The sequence below is a fragment of the Tachyglossus aculeatus genome, chromosome 4, assembly GCF_015852505.1.
Source record: "Tachyglossus aculeatus isolate mTacAcu1 chromosome 4, mTacAcu1.pri, whole genome shotgun sequence".
Taxonomy (NCBI): Eukaryota; Metazoa; Chordata; class Mammalia; order Monotremata; family Tachyglossidae; genus Tachyglossus; species Tachyglossus aculeatus.
In genome coordinates this window covers 62,403,837-62,422,534 of record NC_052069.1, presented here as the reverse complement: position 1 = coordinate 62,422,534, position 18,698 = coordinate 62,403,837, and the positions used below count along the sequence as shown (strand labels likewise).

Here is an 18,698-nt window from a genome sequence, read left to right as displayed (position 1 = left end):
ACAGGATCAGACAGCGAGTTGAGATAATCCCTCATATTATGGGGCTGTCGACAACCCTTTTGGTGTTCTATTTTGCAAGCTCATTCTGATTTTTCCATCATCACCTCTCTCTTCCCGTCTTTTCTGGTATTAGGCTCTAAATGTTTACCTTCCAGAAAAAAAAGGGAAATGTGCCCACTTTGAATTAGTTTTTCAGTCCTTTGTTATCTTGAAGTGGCTGCTGAAGAAGAGGGTGATGCGATTGATTAGGTAGGGAAGTAGTGGAAAGAACCAGGGCCTCAGAGTCATAATAATAATAATAATAATGATGATGGCGTTTATTAAGCACTTACTACGTGCAAAGCACTGTTCTAAGCGCTGGGGAGGTTACAAGGTGATCAGGTTGCCCCACGGGGGGCTCACAGTCCCCATTTTACAGAAGAGGTAGCTGAGGCCCAGAGAAGTTAAGTGAGTTGCCCAAAGTCACACAGCTGACAAGTGGCGGAGCCCGGATTTGAATCCATGACCTCTGACTCCAAAGCCTGGGCTCTTTCCACTGAGCCACACTGCTTCAGAAGACCTGGGTTCTCATCCCGGCTACGCCACTTTGCCTTCCCTGTCACCTTGGGCAAGTCATTCACTTCTGTGCTTGTTTCCTCATCTGCAAAATGGGGATTAAATTGCTTGCTGCATCTCTCCCTTAGACTCTGAGCCCCATGTGGAGCCAGGGATCTGATTGTAATGAATGTACTCTGGCACTTAATACAGTGCCTGACACATAATAAACGCTTAATACATTCCATAATCATTATTCTTAGTAATAACTCACCCAACTTCATAATTTCAGGTGGCAAAAATTAAATGTTTAAATTGTGGGGTTTTTTTGCTGTATGTGGAAATTGCAAAAATTTGATTTCAGTAAGTAATGTGCTATTGATAAACCAGTTGGCACAGATAAATGTAGGGAGAGGAACCGTTAACAGACTGTTGAAAAATTCTTCAGTTGAAAAATTCAACCGTTGTAGGCAAAATTGCTGGTTCTTAAATCACGTTTGCATGTGGTTGATTGTTATTGACAAAAGCATCTATGCGTACAAAGGACATTAATAATAAAGCCAAATAATATACAAATCAGTATTGGAGAAAAATGTGTTTATGAATACTCTTCATCTTCCTCAAATTGAAATATGGGAGTAGGTGGATGTTTCTTCTGTATAGTTTATGTCTTTGAATAAGCAGTTCTGTTTACCTTCCTAAAGTCCTAGTCTTGTAAGCTTCTAGTATCTGATCATTAATTTGCAATTTAAAGCTTTTTATTTTTTTAAATGTATTTTCTTTTTGTGGTATTTAAATGCTTACTATGAGTCAGGCATTGTATTAAGTGGTGGGGAAGATACAAGATAATCAGGTAGGACACAATCGCTGTCCCAAATGGGGTTCACGGTAACTGAGGCACAGAGAAGTTAAGTGACTTGCCCGAGGTCACACAGCAGGCAAGTGGCAGAAGCAGGATTAGAATTCAGGTCTGTGCCTTTCCACTAAGCTCCTCTACTTGGTAAGTGCTTACTATGTGCCAGGCATGGTACTAAGCGCTAGAGTAGTCAGAAGATAATCAGGTTGGACACAGTCCCTGTACCACATGGGGCTCTCCATCTAAAGGTAGGAGGTAGGAAGATTTAAATCCCATTTTAGAGATGAGGTAACTGAGGCACAGAGACGTTAATTTCATTCAGTCGTGTTTTTTTAATTATTATTATCACGTATTTATTGAGCACTTACTGTGTGCAGAGCACTGTACTAAGGGCTTAGCCGAGTACAATACACCAATAAACACATTCTCTGCCCACAACAAGCTTATAGTCTAGTTTTACTTTAAAAAAAGAATTGAAGAGTCTGTACCATTATTACGCTTTTATAGCGTGTTATACTGAGTCAGTTGAAGAATAATTCTCATAACTTCAGCTTTACACAGACTCCTCACAAGAGAGCCCTGAAATCATTCTTTCATTGAATAGTTTCATGAAATGATTCACTTTTCTTGCTTAGTTCTGTATTTTTGAAACTTTCGATAAATGTTAGTACCAAAGTTAATCTAAAAACCACATCTATTTTTAAAATGCCTCACATGAAGTCAGAGTGAAACTGAAGTTTGCCACTTGTTGGCCAGTGAAATAATTTGAAAATTTCTGCACAGAATTGACAATCCAAGAAAGCGTTAAAGCAGTGTTTTTGTCAGGGGGTTGTGACTCATAAAACTTACACTGTTAGTCATGGGCCGTGGCATAATTTCTCATTCCTGACGGGTGGATAGTCTCAGTGCCAGCCAAGTAGCATTTAAAAGCGTAGCTTCGCCCAGTGTCAGCGCTTAAGCAACATTTTTAGACTGTGAGCCCACTGTTGGGTAGGGACTGTCTCTAGATGTTGCCAACTTGTACTTCCCAAGCGCTTAGTACGGTGCTCTGCACACAGTAAGCGCTCAATAAATACGATTGATTGATTAAGTAGCCGAAAATCTCCGAGGTGTGCACCGAGCACCCTGAATTTTCGATCACCAAATTGAGACAGATGGAGATGTAACCAGTTTTACGTGCCCTCGGGCAGTAGTGTGTATGATCTGTATTTTTTTGCTTAAGCTTTTGATCAGTGTATAATCAGTCGTATTTATTGAGCGCTTACTGTGTGCAGAGCACTGTACTAAGCGCTTGGGAAGTACAAGTTGGCAACATCTAGAGACAGTCCCTACCCAACAGTGGGCTCACAGCCTTCCCTGTCCCTGCTCTGGTCTACCAAACCGCTGCCCTCCCCACCCTCAAAGCCTTCCCCCTCCCAATATCCCACTTCCTCCAGGAAGCCCTCCATGTTTGATGAGCAACACCCAACAACCACCTTTCACAACTAGAGAAGCAGCGTGGCTCAGTGGAAAGAGCCCGGGCTTGGGAGTCAGAGGTCATGGGTTCAATTCCCGGCTCCGCCAGTCGTCAGCTGTGTGACTTTGGGCAAGTCATTTCACTTCTCTGGTGGTCTAGTGGTTAGGATTCGGCGCTCTCACCGCCGCGGCCCGGGTTCGTTTCCCGGTCGGGGAAATCAGTTTTCTTCTAGACTGTGAGCCCACTGTTGGGTAGGGACTGTCTCTATATGTTGCCAACTTGTACTTCCCAAGCGCTTAGTACAGTGATCTGCACACAGTAAGCGCTCAATAAATATGATTGATTGATTGATTCTCTGTGCCTCAGTTCCTTCATCAGTTCCTTCATCTCCATCCCCCATCTTACCTCCTTCCCTTCCCCACAGCACCTGTATATATGTAGATATGTTTGTACATATTTATTGCTCTATTTATCTATTTATTTATTTTACTTGTACATATCTATTCAATTTATTTTATTTTGTTAGTATGTTTGGTTTTGTTCTCTGTCTCCCCCTTTTAGACTGTGAGCCCACTATTGGGTAGAGACTGTCTCTATATGTTGCCAACTTGTACTTCCCAAGCGCTTAGTACAGTGCTCTGCACACAGTAAGCGCTCAATAAATACGATTGATGATGATGATGAAAATGGGGGTGAAGACTGTGAGCTCCATGTGGGACAGCCTGATTACCTTGTATCTACCCCAGGGCTTAGAACAGTGCTTTGCACATAGTAAGTGCTTAACAAATGCCATTATTATTAGTATTGTTATTATTAGTCGTATAGTATATATAATATATTATGAATATTATTATTATTGGAGGTATTTTATTCCTGTCTTTAGCATTTGTGCATCTATGTATATATGTGTATTCAATCATTCAGTCAGCAAGTTTATCTTGATATATTTTTGGAACTGCCTGTTGCATGTCATTGCTCTTTCTCCTGTCCCCGTGACCTGTAAATACTTTTTGCTTGCCATTCATTCATTCATTCAGTCAGTCAGTCGTATTTATTGAGCGCTTACTGTGTGCAGAGCACTGGACTAAGTGCTTGGGAAGTAAGTAGACCTTAAGTGTCCTGAGGGTAGGGAGTGTATGCCCTGCCTCTGCTTCAGACAGGTAATCAGTGGGATTTATTGAGCACTTACCGTGTGCAGAGCACTGTACTAAGCACTTGGGAGAGTACAGTCTAATAGAGTCAGCAGCCACGTTCCCTGTCCACAGTGAGCTTACAGTCTAGAGGACTGTTGTACACTCCCAAGTGTACTTAGTCTGGTTCTTTGCCATCGTGAGGTGCTTACTAAGTACCCTCGATTCTATACGACTTGGTTCCTCGCTACCTTTGTTTTGTCAGTGTGGAGAAAAGTATTCTCTTTGCCACTTTTGGAATGTTTTTCATATATTCATTCATTCAATCATATATTTACATCATTGAATTTATTCTCCCACTCCCTTCTGCACCGCTCTTACTTGCTCCTTCATTCATTCTCCTTCCCATCCCCACAGCACATATGCATATATCTATATAAATAGATCTTTAATCTATTTTTCTATTTATCTATTTCTATTAATGTCTGTCTACCCCTCTAGACTGCGAGCTCGTTGTGGGCAGGAACGTGTCTGTTGCTATATTGTACTCTCCCAAGCACTTAGTACAGTGCTTGGCAGGCAGTAGGCACTCAGCAAATAAAAAGGAATGAATGAATTTGTAACTGATGTAGAGATTACGACACAGGATGTGGGTTCTAATCCCGGCTCCGTCCCTTGTCTGTTGTGTGACCTGGGCAAGTCACTTAACTTCTCTGTCCCCCACGTGGGACAACCTGATCACCTTGTATCTACCCCAGCATTTAGCACAGTGCTTGGCACTTAGTAAGTGCTTAACAAATACCACAATTATCATTATTATTATTACTACTACTACTAATAATAATAATAGTAATACCGGGCCATCGGCAACCCTTGAGTCCACTTGGCCCCTTTCATGCAGTGTTGTGAAGCTCTTGGAGAATGCAGGAAGTTTCTATTACAGATCATTTTATCAAAAAGCCTTTAAAAATTAAAATTTTAAAAATACAGCTTTATGCCCCTGAGTCTGTATAATTACATGGGGTGGGGGGGAAACGGAGGTCAAGAAAATTATCTTGAAAATTGAAGCTTGCCTTGTGGCATTATTGGGTGATTAGGTTTTTGAACTCCCTTCCTTGAGTCATATTAGTATAATAGCTTTGATGATTGTTTCAGTCATTTTGAAGTGTCATATTTAATCTAAATGCCACCTTGCTTTTTAAAGGATTCATTCATTTATTCATACTGAATTTTCCATTAAAACATATCTATCCTTGAAATTCAGCACTTGTAGCTCTTTCTTATCGTGCAGTGATCAACAGACTATGAGTTTATCCCCTTAGACTCTGAAACAGGGACTGTGTCTGAATGATTAACCCATCTTTACCCCAGCACTGAGAACAGTGCCTGACAAATAATACCTGCTTATAACAAATACCATAATAATAAATGATAGTATTTCTGAGAGTATTTAGATATAATAATTAAAATGAAATAAATAATAGTACGTAATAAGTGATGGTAATAAAGTACTTATAGTGTGAGCTCTCTCTAGACTGTAACCTTGTTGGGGGCAAGGAATGCTTCTGTTCATTCAGTCGTATTTATTGAGCGCTTACTGTGTGCAAAGCACTGTACTGTAGCGCCTGGGAGAATACAACAACAAACAGATACATTCCCTGCCCACAAAGAGCTCACAGCCTAGAGGGGGAGACAGATGTTAATAAACGTAAGTTTATTGTTATATCTTACTCTCCCAAGCTCTTCGTACAGTGCTTTGCACACAGTAAACGTTCAGTAAATAAATATCTTCTAGACTGTGAGCCCACTGTTGGGTAGGGACTGTCTCTATATGTTGCCAAGTGCTTAGTACAGTGCTGTGCACACAGTAAGCGCTCAATAAATCCGATTGATTGAAATATGGTTGAATGAACTCTCCCAAGCACTTAGTACCATGTTCTGCACATCATCATCATCAATCGTATTTATTGAGCGCTTACTGTGTGCAGAGCACTGTACTAAGCGCTTGGGAAGTACAAGTTGGCAACATCTAGAGACAGTCCCTACCCAACAGTGGGCTCACAGTCTAAAAGAGTGGGCTCACAGTCGAAAAGGCATTCAGTAGGTACCTCTGCTACTGCTGATGTGTGTGGTTACTGAGAACTGTTCTGTGCACTTGAAAACATGCATTAAACTCCCTACCCTCAAGAAGCCTACAGTTGAATGGGGAAAGCAGCAGCCATAAATCGATAAAAAGCATAAGTACAGAGCTAACCAAACGTTGAAACCCAAGGTAAGAATTGAGCTTTCCCTCCTCAGCTGTTACTCTGTGCTGGACTCCCTGGCAGCCTGGATTTCTCGCCACCAGAGATGGGATTTGTGCCTGGAGTTTGCATCCAACTCTGGTGATGACTCCATCCTGATGTAGGATCATTTCCCTCTTGCTGCAGTCCATTTCCCGCCTCCCCCGAGACGCTGTGTCTCTGAGCGAGCCTGCATCTGTCACCCTCTGGATCCATCTCCTTGTTCCTCTCATGGGCTCCTCTTGGCTCCTCTCACCGTCGCGTGGAGGGAAGCAGCATGGCCTTTCCTTTCTCCATCCAAACCGCTACCTTGCTGGTTCAATCTCTCATCCTATCCCGACTGGATTACTGCACCAGCCTCCTCTGTGATCTCCCATCCTCCTGTCTTTCCCCACTTCAGCCTATACTTCACGCTGCTGCCAGGATCATCTTTGTGCAGAAACGCTCTGGGCATGTCACTCCCCTCCTCAAAAATCTCCAGTGGCTGCCTGTCAACCTACGCATCAAGCAAAATCTCCTCACTCTTGGCTTCCAGGCTGTCCATCACCTCGCCCCCTTCTACCTCAGCTCTCTTCTCTCCTTTTACAGCCCAGCCCACACACTCTGTTCCTCTGCCACTAACCTCCTCACTGTGCCTCGTTCTCGCCTGTCCCACCGTTGACCCCCGGCCCACGTCCTCCCCCTGGCCTGGAATTCCCTCCCTCCACACCTCCGCCAAACTAGCTCTCTTCCTCCCTTCAAAGCCCTACTGAGAGCTCACCTCCTCCAGGAGGTCTTCCCACACTGAGCCCCCCTTTTCCTCTCCTCCTTCCCCTCTCCCCATCGCCTCCCCGCCCTACCTCCTTCCCCTCCCCATGACTTCTGACTCCAAAGCCCATGCTCTTTCCACTGAGCCACGCTGCTTCTCATCACTTCTCCCAATGCTTATCACCACTCCCTCTTCCCCTCTGTGTGCTGCCTGTGCATGTGCAGAGAAGCAGCGTGGCTCAGTGGAAAGAGCCCAGGCTTTGGAGTCAGAGGTCACGGGTTCAAATCCCGGCTCCGCCAATTGTCAGCTGTCTGATTTTGGGCAAGTCACTTCACTTCTCTGTGCCTCAGTTCCCTCATCTGTAAAATGGCGATTAAGATTGTGAGCCCCACGTGGGACAACCTGATCACCTTGTATCCCCCCAGTGCTTAGAACAGTGCCTTGCACATAGTAAGCGCTTAACAAATATTATTATTATTATTTTTATGTGAAAGGTAGGCAGCAAGGAAAGAACTTCTGTAGAGCTCTGGGCATTTAGAGGGTTGGGGGCAATTAGCCTGGGCTGCCCCTTGACCTCCACTGGGCAGGGTCCACCATGGCCGTCAACTATTCCCAAAGTTCTTGTTGTTCCCAAGCAGCGTGGCCTAGTGGAAAGACCACGGGTCTGGGGGTCAGTGAACCTGAGTTCTAATCCCGGCTCCACCACCTGTCTGCTGCGTGACCTTGGACGGGTCACTTAACTTCCCTGGGCATCAGTTCCCTCTTCTGTAAAATGGGAATTCAGTACCTATGCTTCCTCCTACTTAAAATGTGAGCCTCGTGTGGGACCTGGTTATCTTGCATTTGCCCCAGTGCTTATTGCAGTGCTTGTGAGCCCCACGTGGGACAGGGACTCTCTTCCTCCCTTCAAGGCCCTACTGAGAGCTCACCTCCTCCAGGAGGCCTTCCCAGACTGAGCCCCTTCCTTCCTTTCCCCCTCGTCCTCCTCTCCATCCCCCCATCTTACCTCCTTCCCTTCCCCACAGCACCTGTATATATGTATATATGTTCGTACATATTTATTACTCTATTTATTTTACTTGTACCTATCTATTCTGTTTATTTTATTTTGTTAATATGTTTTGTTTTGTTCTCTGTCTCCCCCTTCTATCAATCAATCAATCAATCATATTTATATGTATATATGTTCATACATATTTATTACTCTATTTATTTATTTATTTTACTTGTACCTATCTCCTATTTATTTTATTTTGTTATTATGTTGGTTTTTGTTCTCCGCCTCCCCCTTTTAGACTGTGAGCCCACTGTTGGGTAGGGACTGTCTCTATATGTTGCCACCTTGTACTTCCCAAGCGCTTAGTACAGTGCTCTGCACACAGTAAGTGCTCAATAAATACGATTGATTGATTGATTATCTTTGTCTACCCCAGTGCTTACTGCAGTGCTTGGCCCGTAGTATAGTGCTTAACGAATGCCTTTATCATCATCATCATCAATCGTATTTATGGAGTGCTTACTGTGTGCAGAGCACTGTACTAAGCGCTTGGGAAGTACAAGTTGGCACTTTATTATTGTCACTCTTATTATCATTATCACCTGTGAATGAAGGTGAGTGGTAACAGACCTGATTACGCGCCTGCAGCTGTATAGACTCTGGTTTGTGTGCTGGAAGTTGTCCTCTATCTTTCTACAACCCCTGTAGACTGTAAGTTCCTTGTGGGCAGGGAACGTGTTGGCCGACTCTGTTGCATTGTACGCTTTCAAATTCTTTGGCCCGCGCTCAGCGGACTGTCAGCACTAAATAAATACCACTGCTTGATTGATCTCTCCAGAAATACAAAGCGGAAGGAAATAGAACAAAGATAATTTTTGAGGTTATGGCCAATTGAGTACATTCCTGAGATACTCATGGTAGCGCTGAAACCATAGCCAGTTCAGGACCCGTCTGATTTGGGTTTTAGACCCAGCTTTCTAGATTCCTAGACGTCACTCGCAAGCCGTAATTATCTGAGCGTTAAAAGACTCAGAGACTCTCTTGGAAGCAGCGGGGCCTAGTGGATAGAGCAAGGGACTAAGAGTCTGCTGTGTGGCCTTGGAAGTCATTTAACTTCTCTATGCCTCAGTTACCGCATCTGTAAAATGGGGATTAAGACTTTGAGCCCCGTGTGGGACAGGGACTGTACACATTTAGTGTGCAGCTTGTGATTTGTAATAAACGTAGTTTGTTAAACTGGGCCAGGGAATCAGAAGGAACTGGTTTCTAATCCTGACTCCGCCATCAGCCTGCTGTGTGACCATGGGTGAGTCAATTAACTTCTCTGTGCCTCAAGGTACTTCATCTGTAAAATGGGGAGTAAGACTGGGAACCCAATGTGGGACAGGGAATTTGTCCAATCTGATTGGCTTGCATCGACCTTAACGCTTAATACAGTGCCTTGCACGTAGTAAGTGCTTAGCAAATACCATTAAAATCAATCAATCGTATTTATTGAGCACTTACCGTGTGCAGAGCACTGTACTAAGCGCTTGGGAAGTACAAGTTGGCAACATATAGAGACAGTCCCTACCCAACAGTGGGCTCACAGTCTAAAAGGACGTAGTATGGTCAGAGGCTTTGTTTTACTGTGTTCTCGAAATCATTTCTTCTGTCCTTGCTTTCAGCATCCTAATTTCAGCTCTGAATATAACAGTAATTAGAGAAGCAGCATGGCTCAGTGGAAAGAGCCCGGGCTTTGGGGTGAGAGGTCGTGGGTTCAAATCCCGGCTCCACCACCTGTCAGCTCTGTGACCTTGGGCAAGTCACCCCACTTCTCTGTGCCTCAGTTACCTCACCTGCAAAATGGGGATTAAGACTGTGAGCCCCCCGTGACACACCCTGATCACCTTGTAACCTCCCCAGCACTTAGAACAGTGCTCTGCACATAGTAAGCGCTTAATAAATGCCATCATTATTATTATTATTAATAATAATTAGGGTATTTGTTAAGCACTATGGGCCAAGCACTGTCCAAAGCACTGGAATACATCCAAGCTAATCGGGTCGGTCAAAGGGCTCACAGTATAAAGGGTGGGAGGAAAGTCATATCAATCAATCAATCGTATTTATTGAGCGCTTACTGTGTGCAGAGCACTAAAGAATAACACTATTTCACTCTACTTATGCAGAGACCTTTGTCTATCTTTGCTCCAGATGGCCGGCTTTAGACAGCGGTCTAACAAAATAGGGACGGTCTGACCTAATAACTCTGTTCACCAGCGGCTGCCTAATTTCAGTATTTCTAAACTGAATGAGCTTGAAAGGTGAGACTAGGAGGCCCAAAGGGGAAACATTTTAGTTTTATTCCTTTGAGTTATGATTTCCTGACTTCAGTTTGTCCTCACTGTATGCTAAAGAACCTAAATTAGCCTTAGCTGAGAACAATATTTCCATATTATTGCTATTATTATTATTGTTATCATTTGTAGTAGGAGAGTTCTAGGTGCGAGGAGGGCTTGAATAAGGGCCGGATAATATGGAGAAAGGCAAAGTTCTATGAGTGATCAGAAAATAGTATGTTTTGTTTTTCCGTGATGATAGGTATAATAAATTGGGAAGTTAATAAATGCCATTATTATTATATAGTTTCCATCTTAATCTTGAAAAGTACAGAAATCAAAATTCAGGGAGTATTCATCCATTCATTCAATCGTATTTAGTGGGTGCTTACTGTGTGCAGAGCACTGTACTAAGCGCTTGGGAGGTACAAATCAGCAACATATAGAGACGGTCCCTACCCAACAATGGGCTCACAGTCTAGAAGGAGGAGACAGACAAAAAAACCAAACCAAACCAAAAAAAACCCCAAAAGAAGTAGATATGCTTTTGTAATTTTAAAAGCAAGCAGCTCTGGGGGAAATACTTGATTTTTTTTTTTTAAGAGACTAGAGAAAATTTGTCAACCTAACGCTCTAGTGCCAATGATCTGAATAAGGAAATTTACTATTTCAGAATAATTTAAGAACAGTGCTATGTGGGTTTTTTGTTTGTTTTGGAAAGTATGTATTTTGAATTCCTTTATCCAGTATTGGTACTTCACTTTATTCAGTTTTTTCAATCCAAAAATCGTTTCTTTGATGAACAAATCAAAGGTATTCATTTGGGGTCCACAGCGGGTAGAGAATACAAGATAAAACACGGTCTTTGCCCAATAATCCATCAATCTTATTTATTGAGAGTCTACTATATGCAGAACACTGTATTAGGCATTCAGGAGAGGACAATATAACAGAATTAGCAGAATCATTCCCTCTGCATCACGAGCTAGTTTGTGTCTAATAGAAGGCCCACACAGACACGAAACTTTTACAGTCAGGAGAAAGAGATACAGCTGGTTTAAACAAGAGAGTGGAAAGACGAATAAATGAATAAATAAGCGTTTAAATAATAGAGTACGTAAGTTAATATGTACTTAAAGTACTAGAACAGATGGTGGGGATGAGACTGTGAAAATAGAAGTGCTGAGGGCAGTTGGGACGGTACGATGGGGAAGAAAAAAAAAGAAATTAAGGAATGCCTCCTGAAGGAGAGGGGATTTCAAGGAAGGTTTCAAGCTGGAAAGAGTTGTGGTATGTTCATTCATCTGTAAAATGGGAATTCAATACTTGTTCTCCCTCCCCTTTAACTTGTGAGCCCCACGTGGGAGAGGGACTGTGTCTGACCTGACTATCTTTTGTCTACCCCAGCACTTAATACAGTGCTTAGCACAAAGCAAGTGCTTAAGTATTGCAGTTTTCATTAGTATTATTGCTATTATTATTGTTGTTGTTATCATTTGTCGTAGGAGAGCTCTAGGTGCGAGGAGGGCTTGAATAAGGGCCGGATAATATGGAGAAAAGCAGAGTTCTATGAGTGATCAGAAAATAGTATGTTTTATTTTCCTGTGATGATAGGTATAATAAATTGGGAAGCATGAGTTCATTTTTTTTCCCTAACTGTTCTTTAATTGTCCTTAAAATACTATCGTATTGTTCCAAAACCAAACTGACTCTGAATTTGTTATTTTATTTGTACATATTTATTCTATTTTATTTTGTTAATATGTTTTGTTTCGTTGTCTGTCTCCCCCTTCTAGCCTGTCTCTGTATGTTGCCAACTTGGACTTCCCAAGCGCTTAGTACAGTGCTCTGCACACAGTAAGCACTCAATAAATATGATTGAATGAATGAATGAATGAAGTTGAAACTTTAAAATCTTGTGTGAGGGGGAAGCAAACTTCACTGCCCCGTAACTGTTTCCGCCTGTGTATGCATTTTTCTTGGCAGATAGTCTCAAACGTCTGTCTTTTGGTCATTCTTTGAATGAGGATTGATGTCAAGGAGGACAACGACCCTCTGTTCTCCGAACGCCCCGTTGATAGCACTGGAGACAGAACCCTCGACTCCATGTCTGCTCCACTAATGGCACTAATGTTCTTACGATGAGCCTTCCTAGATAAACAGGTGGCCCGTGAATTCCGGGAATTTCTCATTCCAGTCGGTCCAACCAGATTTCCAGTGTGCCACAGTTGTGTTCCACTGTTCTAACCAGCTGTCAGTAATGGGTCCAAGAAGGCTGAACCCGGGGTGGAAGGATCCAAGGCCTGATCCGATCCTAGCCATCGACTTCCATCTGAGCTTCATCCGCTGGCCGGGCAAGCCAGACTTCTAGCGAACCTTTTTACCTTTTCGTGGGCTCCTCCTCTGCCTCCCACCCACTAATTGCAGGACACCCTCAAAGCCCAATTCTGGGTCCCCTTCATTCTCCATCTGCATCCACTCCCTTGGAAAACTCATTCTCTCCCATGGCTTCCCAAATCTACATCTCCACTTGGATGCCCCGTCAACACTTCCAACTTAATATGTCTAAAACAGAACTCCTCGTCTTCCCACTCAAACCCTATCCCCCTGCCTTTTCCATTACTGTAGTCAGTCAGTCATACTTAATGAGCACTTACCATGTGCAGAGCTCTGTACTAAGCCCTTGGGGGAGTACAATGTAACAGATATTCTCTGCTCACGGTGAGCTTACAGTCTAGAGGGAGAGACATTAATATACAGCTATCATCATCAATCGTATTTATCATCAATCGTATTTATTGAGCGCTTACTATGTGCAGAGCACTGTACTAAGCGCTTAGGAAGTACAGATTGGCAACATATAGAGACAGTCCCTACCCAACAGTGGGCTCACAGTCTAAAAGGGGGAGACAGAGAACAAAACCAAACATACTAACAAAATAAAATAAATAGAATAGATATGTACAAGTAAAATAAATAAATAAATAGAGTAATAAATATGTACAAATATGTACAAAATAAATATGTACAAACATATATACAGGTGCTGTGGGATATATACAGGTGCTGTGCTATGTACGTAAATGCTGTGGGATTGGGGCGGGAGGATGAAAAAAAGGAACAAGTCAGGGAGATGAAGAACAGGAAAAGAGGGCTTAGTCAGGGAAGACCTCTTGGAGGAGATGTGCCTTCATTAAGCCTTTGAAGAAACGTAAATGCTGTGGGATTGGGGTGGGAGGATGAAAAAAAAGGAACAAGTCAGGGAGATGGAGAACAGGAAAAGAGGGCTTAGTCAGGGAAGAAGGGAAGACTAATTGTCTTGCCTTTAAAGAAGGGAAGACTAATTGTCGGCCAGATGTGAGGAGGGAGGGCATTCTAGGCCAGAAGCAGGACGTGGGTGAGAGGTCGGCGGCGAGATAGATGAGATCGAGGAAAAGTGGGAAGGTTAGGATTAGAGGAGAAAGAGTGTGTCGGCTGGGCTGTAGTAGGAGAGCAGCAAGGCGAGGTAGGAGGGAGCAAGCTGATTGAGTGGTTTAAAGCCAACAGTGAGGAGTTTCTGTTTGATGCGGAGTTGGATGGACAACTAACGGAAGTTCTAGAGGAGTGAGGAAACATGGACTGAATGCTTTGGGGATTTTTTAATTTTTTTTTTTTTTTTAGAAAAATGATCCTGGCAGCAGAGTTAAGTATGGACTAGAGTTGGGAGAGACAGGAAGGCAGGTAGGCTGGTTGAGGAAACATGGACTGAATGCTTTGGGGTTGTTTTTTTTTTAATTTTTTTTTAGAAAAATGATCCTGGCAGCGGAGTTAAGTGTGGACTAGAGTTGGAGAAGCAGAGAGGCTGGTGGCGTAGTCAAGGTGTGATAGGATAAGTATTTGGATTAACATGGTAGCAGTTCTGATGGAGAGGAAGGGACAGGATTAGTAACGGATTAAATACGTGGGTGGAATGAGAGAGAAGAATCAAGGATAACACCAAAGTTACAGGCTTGTGAGACAGGAAGGATGGTGGTGCGTATTTATTACATAATTTACGTATTTATTATGTAAATATTACGTATTTATTACTCTATTTTATTTGTACATATTTATTCTATTTATTTTATTTTGTTAATATGTTTTGTTCTCTGTCTCCCCTGTCTAGACTGTGAGCTTACTGTTGGGTAGGGACCGTCTCTAGATGTTGCCAACTTGTACTTCCCAAGCGCTTAGTACAGTGCTCTGCACACAGTAAGCGCTCAATAAATACGACTGAATGAATGAATGGTGCCATCTGCAGTGATGAGAAAGTCATGGAGGGGACAGAGTTTGGGTGGGAAGGTGAGAGTGGAATTTGGGTTTGGGGTAGAGAAGCAGCATGGTGTTGTCAATCAATCAATCAGTCGTATTTATTGAGCACTTACTGTGTGCAGAGCACTGTACTAAGCACTTGGGAAGTACAAGTTGGCAACATATAGAGACGGTCCCTACCCATCAGTGGGCTCACAGTCTAGAAGGGGGAGATGTCGATAGACCAAAGGCCTGGGAATCAGAAGGTCATGGGTTCTGATCCTGGCTACGCCACTTGTCACCTGTGTGACCTTGGGCAAGTCATTTCATTTCTCTGTGCCCCAGTTCTCTCATCTGTAAAATGGGGATTAAGACCGTGAGCCCCATATGGGACAGCAAGTGCCTAGTACAGTGCTCTGCACACAGTAAGCGCTCAATAAATGTGATGGAATGAATGACAACCTGATTACCTTGCATCAACCCCAGCGCTTAGAACAGTGCTTGGTACATAGTAAGCGCTTAACAAATGCCATTATTATTATTATTATCATTACTATTATTATTAAGAAGTTGTGTTGTAGACAGGTTGTTTGAGGTGACAAGAGGACATCCAAGTAGAGATGTCTTGAAGAGAGGAGGAAATGTGAGACTGCACAGAGGGAGAGACATCAGGGCTGGAGATACAGATTTGGGAATCATATGTTTAGAGGGGGTAGTTGAAGCCTTGGGAGCGAATGAGTTCTTCAAGGGAGAGGGTGTAGATGGAGAAGAATAGACAGGGAGGGAATCAAAATTGAACAACACCACCTTGTCAAATAAGCCCGTAAACTTGGCATTTTCCCTGACTCATCCCTGTCATTCAGTAATGATAATAATGACGGCATTTATTAAGCGCTTGCTGTGTAGTAAGCACACATAGTATGTGCAAAGCACATATCCAGTCTGTCCCCAAATCCTGTCGGTTCTCCCTTCAAATCATTATCAAATCCACCCTTTCCTCTCTGTCCAAAGTGCTACTATGCTGATCCAATCCCGTATCTTATCTTGCCTTGACTTCTACATCAGCCTCCTTGCTGATCTCCCTGCCTCCTGTCACTCCCCATTCCAGGCTGTTTATACTCTGTTGCCTGGATCCCTAAAAAAACAAACAAAAAACCAACCAAAACCTCTGGCCTTGTTTCCCCATTCGGGAACTTCCAACGGTTGTCCATCCACCTCCGCATCAAACAGAAACTCCTTACCATCGGCTTGAAAGCGATCAATCACCTTGCCTCCTCCTATCTTACCTTGCTGATTTTTTAACTAAATAGTAGCTCAGTCACTTGGCTCCTCTAATGCCAACCTACTCACTGTCTTGTCTGTCTTGCCACCCACCCCTCACCATGTCCCGTCTCTGGCTTGGAACCCCCTTTTTTGTCAAAACCAACAGACCACCACTGTCCCCACCTTCAAAGCCTCATTAAAATCACACCTCTTCCAAGAGACCTTCCCGGCTAACCCCTCATTTCTACTAATCTCTCTCCCCTTCTTGTGTCACCCTTTCACTTGGATATTTTTCTAAAATGGTGTTTCAGTGCTTACCATGTACTGTGCCAACTTGTACTTCCCAAGCGCTTAGTACAGTGCTCTGCACGCAGTAAATGCTCAATAAATATGATTGAATGAATGAATGACCAGACGAGTGCTGGGGGTCGATACAAGATAATCAGGTAGGACACAGTCCATGTCCCATATAATAATAATAATAATAATAATGGCATTTATTAAGCGCTTACTATGTGCAAAGCACTGTTCTAAGCGCTGGGGAGGTTACAAGGTGATCAGGTTGTCCCACAGGGGGCTCACAGTTTTGATCCTTATTTTACAGATGAGGTAACTGAGGCACAGAGAAGCAGCGTGGCTCAGTGGAAAAAGCCCGGGCTTTGGAGTCAGAGGTCATGGGTTCGAATGCCAGCTCCACCACAAGTCTGCTGTGTGACCTTGGGCAAGTCACTTAACTTCTCTGGGCCTCAGTTACCTCATCTGTAAAAATGGGGATTAAGACTGTAAACCCCCCATGGGACAACTTGATCACATTGTATCCCCCCCCCCAGCGCTTAGAACAGTGCTTTGCACATAGTAAGCGCTTAACAAATGCCACCATCATCATCATCATCACAGAGAAGTTGAATGACTTGCCCAAAGTCGCTCAGCTGACAATTGGCAGGGTTGGGATTCGAACTCATGACCTCTGACTCCAAAGCCCGTGTTCTTTCCACTGAGCCACGCTGCTCTCACAGGCTTACTCCCCACGTGACAGATGAGGTAACTGAGGCACAGAGAAGTTAAATGACTTGCCCAAGGCCACACAACAGACAAATGGTGGAACTGGGATTAGAACCCAGGTCCCTCTAACTCCCAGGCCTGCGTTCTAGTCACAGAAGCATGCTGCTTCTCATTGATTCACATTCTCGTTGATGATAGGAATGAGAAGCAGCACGGGCCTTGGAGTTAGAAGGTCATGGGTTCCAATCCCAGCCCCGCCACTTGTCTGCTTTGTGACCTTCCGCAAGTCACTTCACTTCTCTGTGCCTCAGTTGCCTCATCTGTAAAATGGGGACGAAGCCCGTGAGCTCCATGTGGGACTGGGACCGTGTCCAACCTGATTAACTTGTTTCTATCTCCGTGCTTAGAACAGTGCCTGACACATAGTAAGCGCTTAACAAATATCATAATTATTATTAATAATAATAATTACATCATCAACTTTGAGAAGGGAAAATTATTCAGAAGCTGAATTAAAAATGCTTATTCTGCAGTGGTTGATTGTCTTTTTTGCATATTTAAGTGATGAATTGTAATTCTCCCTAATAATACTAATGATGATGGCATTTAATAAGCACTTACTATGTGCAAAGCACTGTTCTAAGCACTGGGAAGGTTACAAGGTGATCAGGTTGTCCCAGGGGGGCTCACAGTCTTAATCCCCGTTTTACAGATGAGGTAACTGAGGCTGCTGTGTGACCTTGGGCAAGTCACTTAACTTCTCTGAGCCTCAGTGACCTCATCCGTAAAATGGGGATTAAGACTGTGAACCCCACGTGGGACAACCTGATCACTTTGTATCCCCCCCCAGTGCTTAGAACAGTGCTTTGCACATAGTAAGCGCTTAACAAATGCCAACATTATTATTATTATTATTATTAAGTGACTTGCCCAATGTCAGGCAGCTGACAATTTATGGAACCGGGATTTGAACCCCTGACCTCTGACTCCAAAGCCCGTGCTCCTTCCACTGAGCCACGCTGCTTCTCCTACTATTCCCCTACTTCCCCTTCTATTTTCTTACATGTTTTCGGTAAAGATTTTCATCTCTCCACTTTATAAAAGGGTTTGGAGTTTGCTTGAAAAACCGGCACCTATAGTCAGGTTTTTTATTATTATTTTTTTATCTTCTGTGACCATTACCATTCTTCACTCCAAAAGAGACTTCTCACCTTGAACTCCAAGATTTCACTACTCTTGAGTTTTGGATTGAACCTGGAGCCTGACCCCCTGAACCATGCCAAGATGTTTTAGCATTGCGCTCTGTGCATGCGCCTGCGTGCACACTGTTCCCTTTAGCTGCTCGTCATTTGCAAACTCCGGACGTAATTGCCAGAGAATCCCTTGCATGTGTGTTGTATTTGGATCAGAAAAAGAAAAGCAAAAATAAACACCCCCCCCCCCCAGTTTACATTTTTTAAACTAAATGAAAAACCCAATAATTACCCGTGCGGCTTGTGCTTTTAAACTTCTGAATGCAGTAAATTTAAGAAATCAAGTTATCCGGTCAAGTCATTCATTCATTCATTCAGTCGTATTTATTGAGTGCTTACTGTGTGCAGAGCACGCTTGGAAAGTACAGTTCAGCAACAAATGGAGACAGTCCCTACCCACAGAGAAGCAGCGTGGCTCAGTGGAGAAGAGCCCGGGCTTTGGAGTCAGAGGTCATGGGTTCAAACCCCGGCTCCGCCAATTGTCAGCTGTGTGACTTTGGGCAAGTCACTTAACTTCTCTGGGCCTCAGTTACCTCATCTGTAAAATGGGGATTGAGACTGTGAGCCCCCCGTGGCACAACCTGATC

General features: G+C 43.4%; 1 protein-coding gene and 1 non-coding gene across 5 annotated transcripts in view; both read left to right on the top strand.

The window, feature by feature from the left end:
- Positions 1–18,698, top strand: part of CAMSAP2 (calmodulin regulated spectrin associated protein family member 2) — a 150,307-nt gene that overhangs the window by 30,117 nt on the left and 101,492 nt on the right. The window lies entirely within an intron of this gene.
- On the top strand, positions 2,991–3,062 carry TRNAE-CUC. Its single transcript has one exon. It is a non-coding gene; the product is annotated as a tRNA-Glu (tRNA).